Source organism: Pongo pygmaeus, chromosome 3 (genome assembly GCF_028885625.2).
Source record: "Pongo pygmaeus isolate AG05252 chromosome 3, NHGRI_mPonPyg2-v2.0_pri, whole genome shotgun sequence".
Lineage (NCBI taxonomy): Eukaryota > Metazoa > Chordata > Mammalia > Primates > Hominidae > Pongo > Pongo pygmaeus.
Genome location: NC_072376.2, coordinates 64,651,919 through 64,662,322, shown reverse-complemented (window position 1 = coordinate 64,662,322; position 10,404 = coordinate 64,651,919). Strand labels below are relative to the sequence as shown.

Here is a 10,404-nt window from a genome sequence, read left to right as displayed (position 1 = left end):
ATAGATAACTTGTTGAAATGACCATTGTTACTGGTGGAAGGTATCTGAGTTACCAGTGCCAAATCCGTACATGTCTGCAGCTACCTCAATTCTCGTCTCCTCAGAAGAAGGTATTCGACTGAGGGGCATAAGGCGGAAAAAGAGACCGAGGCAAGTTTCAGAGCAGGAGTGGAAGTTTATTTAAAAGGCTTTAGAACAGGAAAGAAAGGAAAGGAAAGTACGCTTGGAAGAGACCCAAGTGGGCGCCAAGGTCAAGGGCCTTATTTAACTGTGATCATAGGACTTTATAGGCTCACCTATTTCCCATGATTCATTCTTCCCTTAGGGTGGGCTGCCAGCATGCTCAGTGCCCTCCTTACCCTTGGGAAGGGGGCATGTGCAATGTGTTTAGGAAGTTGTATACATGCCCATCTGAGCCTTTCTTCCCTTTTCCAGTGGAGTGTCCCCAAAAGGTCATACTTCACCATTGTGTCTCCTAAGGAGCATGCCCAGGAAGTTCCTTCTGCCTGGCATCTGCATTCAATTAACACTTTAACATTAACAGCTGTGGATCATCAGGAGATTGTCTCTCCTTGCACCCTGGTGCCTGGTTGCCGAATTATCATTTTTAGAGAGGCAGTGTGATAATTGTTGAACCATCACCTGACATCCCTAGTGGGCTGGGGAGAAGAGCCCTCTCCTGCCCCACTCATGCCTGTCTAACTACCTGTAACAACCATATTTTTGAGATATTAGGTTGAAAACATATCATTCTGAATAACTTTACCTGTTTCTCTTTTCCCTTTTTTTAATGTGGCTACTAAAAAATTTAAAATTATATATGTGGCTCATGTTTATGACCTGTGTTATATTTGTATTGGACAGCTGTGGTCTAGACCGGTGAGATCAAGGGCTAGATTATAAAGCTAATTATCAGGTTGGATGTTATGTCCTAATAATCCTGCAGAAAGGAACAAGAAAGTGAGAATAAAAAGCAAAAAGGGAAATCCCGTGAATTGTGTTTGGCCTGGACTTTGGCAGTCAGTGAAGGGATCTTCCAGGCATGAGAGACAGAGTAGAAGCTGAGGAGAACCATAAACCTGAAGATAAGAAACCTATGTTATACATGCCAGATTGTCTAAATCTATGGCTTTCACTGTGTTATCTCTCTGATGTTGTTGCCAGAGCTTTTAGCAGTGCCTCGGGACATTCTAGTCATGTCTGAGTTGGACTATGAGGTAGCAAACTTGAGCTAGAGTTAAGGTTAAAATGAGAAGGTGTGGAAGCTAAACAACTCCATTTTGGATGCTAATCCACCATGTTGACCCAGTTCTGGGAATGCCTCTAAGATTTCTATTTGATTTACCATTCCTTGTGTACTTACATCCCCTTAGATCAAAACAATCTTGACCATAAATCCTGCCCTTAGGTAGACTCACATAGCATTCCTGCCTTTCCCTGAGGGGTCAACTGTAATTGTTCTACACATTCCTTCCCTAAGGTCTGGGGGGTAATGGGGTTAAGAGTGGGTAATCCACCATCTTGTGTTACACCACCTGAGGCACAGACTTGCTTCTAGTCATAAGTCCTTATTAAATGTTTCTTTCTGAGAAACTGGATTTGTCAACCTCTTTCTTTGGCCTCTCTGCTTCCTTGGACTCTGGGGGACATTTTGCATAGACCTGCCCACCACGGAATGATGGTATGTCTCCCATCGCCAGGAGTGACCCTAAGAGAGCCAAGAGGATTTGAAGGACAGAAATCTGCTGCCCCACCTACCAGGAAAGTCCTTTTCCACTGCCAGCCTTGAAGTTCTGGGTTTGGGTTGGGGGTTCTGTTTGTATGTTTTTATTTTGGTTGTGCAGTTCAAGGATGGCATCATTCCCTAAGGACCTCCTTTAAAGGACCTGCAAAACCCCAGTCTACCCCAATCTTAAAGTTTACCTGAACCCAATCTGAAGTTGCCACATGCTTTGGAATCTGTGTCCTGTTATCACCAAGTTCCTCTTTGTAACCATCCCCTTTCCCAGTGAGCAGATATCAGCCTAGCCCCAGTTACTTCAACTTCCCTCCTGGTCTTATTCCATGGAAATCTCCGCATGCTGAACTACTTGGTATCAAAGGCTAATGATCTCTGAGGTCTTTTTCAATCTATTGTTACCATAACAAAAAGCATATCAGTGGTTGCCTGGGGCCAGTATGGGAGTTATTACAATAACTTTTGGAAGTAATGGGTACTTTCATTATTTTGATTGTGTGATGGTTTATGGGTATATATATATATATAAAAAAATATCAAAATGTACACTTTACATATGTCAACTACACTTTCATAAAGCTGTTAAAAAACAGCATTAACATGTTTCCTTCTCATAATTAATTTCATCAAACGAGAAATCAATGATGAAATACTTATGTATAACCCACTCTAGCTATCTGAGTCCCTGGTAGGAATAGGGACTCTCTTGGCCAAACAGCATCTCAAAGGGAACTTATTCTATCATCTGCTTTACACACATAAAACAATATTTTGGCAGCATACCTTCCATAATATATCTCAAGGTGCTCATCAGAAGAGAAAGTCATCTGATATACATTTGAAACCATTGGATTGGTTGGTTGTCTTTCCATACAAAGAAATATCTCTAGTGAATAAAGAATAAAACTCTGAAAACCTTCACCACCCGGTATAGTAGAGTCATTGTCTTAGATCAGGTTTCATAGAAGCAGAGCCTGAGAGGAGAATTCTTGTGAAAGTGATTTGAGGCTCTTGAGTGAGAACTCTCAGGAAGTGCCACAAGCAGGACAGGAAATGAAAGCAGCCAGGCAAAGATGCAGGGCCAGCTGCAGTCCAGCCCCAGCCTGATCCCACAGGGAGCAGTGGAAAAATGACTGACACCACAAAGGTGTTCCCTATAAGGCAGCAAGGTTGGCTCTATGTACCCCCTGGTCAGTCATCCTTTAGCTATTGACCATACCTGAAAGTCTTGAGGTGCAACCTCCTGGGCATCTCCCAGCAGGCAGCTTCCATCAGCAAGGACAATTCTTGAGACAGGGTGCAGCTGTGAGCTGTTGGCAACCTATGCTCGTAGCACCTGGAAAATGGGGATATGATTTGTCCTCACTAAACTCATGTTGAAATTTGATCCCCAGTGTGACAGTGTTAGGAGGTGAGGCCTAGTAGGAGGTGTTTGGATCATGAAGGTGGATCCCTAAGAATGGCTTGCTGCCCTTCTCGTGGTAGTGAGGAAGTGCTCACTCTGCCAAGGCTGTATTAGTTCTTGCAAGAATGGATTAGTTCTTGACAGAGTCGGTTGTTTTAAAGCCAGGACATCCCTCATGTTTTATCTCTGTTTGCATTTGTCCACTGCCCCTTTGACCTTCTCTGCCATGTTATGATGCAGCATGAAAGCCCTCACCAGAAGCCAGGGCCATGCCTTTGAACTTCCTAGCCTGCAGAACTGTGAGCAAAATAAACCTCTTTCTTCATAAATTACCCAGTCTCAGGTATTCTGTTGTAGCAACATAAAATGGACTAAGACATCATATAATCTTAGAAAAGTTACTTAACTCTGTATTTCAGTTTTCTCATCTGTAAAATGGGGCTTATGAGAGCAGCTGCTTCATATGCTTGCCAAAACTAAATAAAATAACAAAGCACTCAGAATAGTACTTTATAGTAAACTGTATATACAATTTACTTAAAGTTATGCATAGCACATAATGATCAATAACTGTCATAAATTTTATTGTTGTTGCTGTTATCCTGTCCTCAGGGATGCCCACACCAGGTGTCTCAGTGCTCAAGTGCCATCCAGGTGCTTTATACATCTGGACACCCAGGAGTGAAATTTTTTGTCTCAACATTGAACTTAAGGGTAATCTAAAGATTCCACATCTAGGTGACTGCCTAAATAGATACATGCACATATCCATTTAATCTGACATTTCTCCAAGCTCAAAATCAAACAAGTGTAGAGCCAGGCCAGGCGGCTCATGCCTGTAATTCCAGCAACATGAGAGGATTGCTTGAGCCCAGCAGTTAGAGGCTGCGGTGAGCTATGATTGCACCACTGCACTTGGCCCTATCTCTTAAAAAAAAAAAATAAAAAATATTTAAACAGGGGTAGCCTTTTGTCTGTTTCTCTTTAAAAAGTGGGATGGGTGCTATTTCATCATTGGCTGCTTTTTACTTATGTGGAGACCCTCAATAGGCAGATTCTTCTTCTAGTCTGTGGTAGGAAAAACAAAGAAAAATAAAACCCCTCTCTTTCCTAAGCCTCCAGACCCCAAACATGAAACCAGAGTTTCCCTCAGGCAACAATGTCCCCACAAAGTTACACCCAAGTATAATTTTGCACAAAGTTATACTTGAAGCAACACTTCAAATCAAAGTCCCAGTGGCCAATCCTCTGATTCTTGCACCCTCCAGAGGCAAATGTGAAAAACTTCAGACGCTTCCTCCAGTTCTGTCTTTTAGTTTGGGGAAACAAACTGGTATCTCTGACCCACACCTGACTAGAGAAGGTGGGATGGGTCAGTGGCGAGTAGGCACGGCTCTCGGCAGAGGGAAGGCAGCGATTCCAGGAATCGGGGTCGCCTCGCTGCGATGGCAGGTTCAGCTTCAGTTCACTAATCGCAACCAGCTCCACCGCGGGAGACGGGGAGAGCCCTGGCGGCTGCAGGCCGGCACCTGGGTAGATGTTACCTTTTCCTGCACAGAGTCAGTCCACAGACGTGCACTAGCACCCCGGCGACTCGTCGCAGCCTTCCCCTCGCCCCGGGCGGGCGCGGCCTCCGGGAGCCCGCAGAGCTTGGGGCCAGGACCATGGCCATCCACGCGCTTCGGCCTCGCAGTCCCCGGGGATGCTGCGGGCCCTCTCCATCCTGGGAGGCGGGGACCGGGGAGGACACACCCCCGGCCCCGCCTCTCGGAGCGACCCTTTGGATTTTTCTCTTCCACACCGGCTCATCCGAGTGGAGCCCCCCACCCCACACCCCGCAGTGATCTGGGGATGGGGAAGAGGGACGGGCGCTAGCGGTGGCTCTGCAGCTGGAACCGACCATGCGTATGTGGAGGTGGGGGATTTGAACTTTTATTTTATATGAAATTAATAAGGATAAACTGAGGAGGCAGAATATAACATCTTCTTTCATTTTTAAAAGAATACATGGCTTTTAAATAAACGTAGCGGGGCAAGAGAGACCCTAGGGGTAGCGTTGCCTTGGGTGCAAGTTTGAGAAGCGGCTTTTAGGTACACAGGTGCTTCTTTCTAAATTCGAGTTATTGACGCTAGACCCCGCGACGCGCTCTGGGTCTGGGTCTAGGACACGCCTTCTGGCTGCGATCCACGTTGACCCCCAGAAGCCGAGGTGCTAAGGAGGATCGCAGACCTTCGCCCGGGTCAAACTCCTTTACCGAGAGACCGTGTAACCTGCATCTGGGCCCTCCTGGAGAAAACAGAGAGGCCTGGCGCATAAAAAGCCATTTGCAGAACGTTAGACAACTGGGCGGTAAAAGCAGAGGTCTCTCCTTGGGCTGTAGGATAAACCGCACTGATGGCTCAAGAGGCCCTAGAACAGTTCCTTCTGTTAGATTGATTCATAAGTCATTGCTGCGTTGGTGGATCAACAGAATAGGCCCGGTTGCTTTAAATTTCCTGGGAAGTGAAGCTAAATATGCTTTAGTCATCTATAAGTAGTTACAATGCCATGAGCAACAGCCATGTAAAGAACTGTTCATTAAGAAATGTAATGTTTTCTATAATTTTCACGTTTTTGTTCCATTAGAAAGGCCTCAGAATGGAATTATGCCAGAAATACATGAAAACACACATGATTTTATTAGACTTAACTAAAATATGTGGTTTATAAGGAAACTAATCTAAAACAGTAAATCTGTGAAAGCCACTGTTGCCTTTATAATTCAGCTTAATTTTTTTAAAAAAAGTCATGAACACAATCAAGATTTTTTTTTTAACTGGGGAAGGATAGAAGGATGGGTATAAGGATGCCCAAATCTCCAGATTTAAGCTGATTCTGAGTCTGATATAAATAATGATCATGAATTTAAGAACTATCTAGTCTTAAACATACACTGATTTAAGAACTATCTAGTCTTAAACATACACTGATTTAAGAACTATCTAGTCTTAAACATACACTGATTTTTTTTTTTTTTTTTTTTTTTTTTTTTTTTTGGAGACAGAGTCTTGCTCTGTCACCCAGGATGGAGGATGGAGTGCAGTGGTGCGATCTCGGCTCATTGCAACCTCCACCTCCCGTGTTCAAGCGATTCTCCTGCCTCAGCCTTCTGAGTAGCTGGGATTACAGGTGTGCGCCACCACGCCCAGCTAATTTTTGTATTTTTAGTAGAGACGGGGTTTCACCATGTTGGTTAGGCTGGTCTTGAATTCCTGACCTGGTGCTCCGCCCGTCTCGGCCTCCCAAAGTGCTGGGATTACAGGCATGAGCCACCATGCCTGGCCAAACTTACACTGATTTTTCTTATGCAAAATCAGCTCAGTAAAAATAAATAAAATTTTAAAACTGTTGGAACTCTCAAAAACACTTTAAGCCTTGACAAAGATGTGGCTGATCTGAGTCACATATGGTTACAACTTCTGTTCTCGGATTGTAGATTAACTCATTTTCTTGTTCTCTACAATGACTAGTGAGAATTAAACAGCATCAGGGACAAAAATCTCCTGCCTTCTTAATTCATGACCCTTGTTATAGATTAACTTCTCTCTTGTTGTCCTGCTTTTCTTAGACCAGATGAGAGAAAACTCAGGACTGTTAGACCCTCTGTTTTAAAAAAGTGTTTTATGTACATTTCCCAAAAAAGAACATTCCCATAACTAATCAAATTGCTGTAACTATTTGCCAAACTCGTATGAATAATGTTGCAATCCTGCTAAAAACACCTCTGTCTCTGCCAATAGAAACGAAACCTTAACTTCCCTACTTGTGAATGCTTACTCCATTCCTTTGGAGTTGGTGTTTCCAGGTGGTCCATTCTCACACTTTGCACTTGAATAAACTCTCTTTAAATTAGATTCTGATCTTTTTGATTATTTTAGATTGACAGCTCTGATCAATTAGATCACTCCCCTAGATACTATAACAGACTTCCTCCCCCCAACCAGAGGCTGTTCCCTGTCTCAGTGAATGGCACCAACTTGTCCACTTGTCCAAGACAGAGACCCAGGAATCATTTTTTATTCCTCCCCCATTCTAGCGGCTCTCAAATTCATTCTCTCTGTGGCTACCACAATGATCTTTATAAAATACAAATTTGTACACGTCATTCCTTTGCTAAAACCCCTTAAATGATTCCCCATTGACCAGAGGATAGTCCTAACCCCCTCATTAGATTTTAAGGCTCCTTCTAGTTCACTTCATCACCTCCACCCCTTCCACCTTCTTCTTGCCTCTTTTTACTCTCTTCACCTCCTGCCATCCCTCCTTCCCAATGGCACTTGTGGTTAAATTGCTCCAATTTCCACAAGGTACACGAATGTCCGTTTGATCACTGAGCCTGAAACACCCTTCAGTCCTTTCTTCCCTGACAAGCTCCTACTGCTCCATCAGATCTCTGATTAGATTATTTCCTGTAGGTAGCTTCTCAGATTCCCTGCCTACAGGTTCTTATAACCCCACCAGCCCTTATCACACAATATTGTAATTACTTTTTCCTCCATTTCACCACTAAACTAAGCTGCTGATCTGTGCCCAAAAGGAAGCTGCATTTGGAAAGAGCCCGAGCTTTCAACTCAGAGAGACCTGGGATCTAAGTCCAGGTCTTGCATTTACAAGTTATGTGCACTTCAACAAGTTTCTTAACCTGGCTGGCTGCATCTCAGTTTCCTATCTGTAAAGAAAGAGGATCATAATGAAAATTAATGAGACAATGTGTGTAAAGCATTTTGCAGGTAGCCAGGCGCTTAGTAAATGCTCAGTAAATAGTAGTTACCAGTGGTAACCCTTCTGCCCTAAAGCTCCTCCCAGACTGGGCTCCTCCCAAGAGAGTGGACAGCTATTATCACACCAACCACAGACAGATGAAGAAGACTATAATTTTTCCTAACCCCAAAAAGATTCATATTAGCTGTATATATTCACAGAGGTTATTTGACTGGTCTGTTCCATGCCTGTTTATCTATGTGAACATGCTTCATGCCACCAGTATAATCAAAGAATAGCATGAAAGTATGTTGAACAAAATATAGCATTTTGAAATGATATATTCCTTTTTTATTATTTGTTGAAAAAATGTGATTTTAAAACATTAAAATATTTGAAACTATCTTAGGGCTAAGGGACCATAAATAACTTAAAACAGCAAACCCTCACTTGTAGCCAAGATCATCGACATTTTCCTTTAGCATCCTTTTTACCAGAAAAGATAAGTTGTAAAACAAATTGTTAGGAATTTTACCACACTTTCTGCCACCATCTACTATGATAGTGATATAACTAAGCAAGTGAACAGCTAGTATAATAAGACAGGCCCCAGGAATCAGGAAAATCTGTATCTTGTATAACATAGCCTTAGATAATTAAGATTAGGGTTTTGTTTGTTTGGTCGGTTGTTTTTTGTTTGTTTGTTTGTTTACAATTTATCATACACATCTTAGACTAACAGATTATTAGAACTAGAAAATATATAGCATTCTGGAGAAAAGGAGAAGATTGAACACATACATACTTACTTTCACTACCTCCAAATTCCACAAAAATGATAGTAAAAAAAGGTGGTTGTAAAACACATAAGTATGGGAGAGGAAACATTGCAACAAAACTGTAAGCTGGAAAACAGTGGATGAGAGGAAACTTACTCAGACAGCTGATTTAGACCTCAATCCTAAACCTGCAGGAGAAAGCTAAAAAGCAACCCAGTTTCACTACAGAATCCAGGATGTCTCCGGAATAGGCAGCACCAGGTACTTCTGAAGGTAGGGACAAAACTAGGGCCAATGAAGGATTGGATTGGTTAGTTTAAGAAGCGATTAGAACTTCTGATCACTCATTGTCACTCAGTGTAGCAAATCAAATGCCTCTCTAACACCCCATCCGAACACTGGAGGTTTACTCACTTTAGATAGAAAAAAGAGTTTCTGGACTAGGAGTTATTAGGCACAGTTGAGGGAGTATTATGCTGAACCCAGTCATATTAACAGAACATTGACATGCCGAATGTTGAGAAGACACCCCTTCCCTTCCAGTCTCTCTTCTTCAGCTCCAGAATGAAGAGAGCCAGCACTGTGTATTTTAAGCAGGAAATGTAAAAATACTTCTCTAGGAAACATGAGTAGTCCTAATTAATATATATTAAGGATACCCACAAAATGGCCCTGGCAAATCACCCTCCAGGAATCCCACAGTCAACAAGCTTAGAGCTCTTAAATATGAGCAAGTGGCCAAAGATCACCAGATTATCTGAGGGAAAGCTATGGCGTGAAATAAACTAAAAAAAGGAATAAAGGGGAATAGCAAATTGAAGAAATAGAGACCACTGTAGGAAGAATAAGTCCTTAAACAACTATGATTAATGTATTCAGACAAATAGGAAAAGTTATTTTATTCATAAGACAATAATAAGATGTTCTCTTTAAAAAAGAAATATTCTGGAAATTAAAAGTTCTTGGAAATTGCATGTATAACAGTATAAATAAAAACTCAATAGAAGAGTTGGAAGATAAAGTTAAGAAAATCTTCCAAAAGTAGAAACCAAAAATACATAGAGTTCTGCTTTGGCAGCATATATATTAAATTTGAATGATACAGAGAAGATTAGCATAGCCTGTTGCAAGGATGACACAAAAATTCATAAAGCATTGCTTTAAAAAAAAAACAGAAAGTAACAAGTGTTGGAAAGATTGTGGGGAAGCTGGAACCCTTGTGCACTGTGGGTAGGAATGTAAAACGGTGCAACCACTATGGAAAATAGTATGGCAGTTCCTCAATAAATTAAACATAATTACTATATGATCTGGCAATTCCACTTTTGGGTATATTCTCAAAAGAATTGAAAGCAGAGACTCAAATAGATATTTGTACACTCATGTTCATAGTAGCTTTATTCACAATAGTCAAAAAGTAGAAGTAACCCAAATTTCCACTCACAGATGGATAAACAAAATGTGACATATACATATAATGGAATTTATTCAGCCTTAACAAGGAAATCCTTACACAGGCTACCACATGGATAAACTTCAGAGACATTATACCAAGTGAAATAAGCCAGTCACAAAGAGACTAATGTATGATTCCACTTATACGAGGTACCTGGAGTAGTTAAATACATAGAGACAGAAAGTATAACAGTGGCTGCTAGGGGCTGGGAGCAGGGGTTAGTGAGGAGTTATTGTTTAGTGGGTACAGGGTTTCAGTTTGGGATGATGAAAACATTGGGATGGA

General features: G+C 41.9%; 1 pseudogene; it reads left to right on the top strand.

Moving 5' to 3' along the window:
* The first annotated feature begins 9,727 nt into the window (after positions 1-9,727).
* Positions 9,728-9,826, top strand: LOC129035922 (U6 spliceosomal RNA; annotated as a pseudogene).
* Positions 9,827-10,404: the final 578 nt, after the last annotated feature.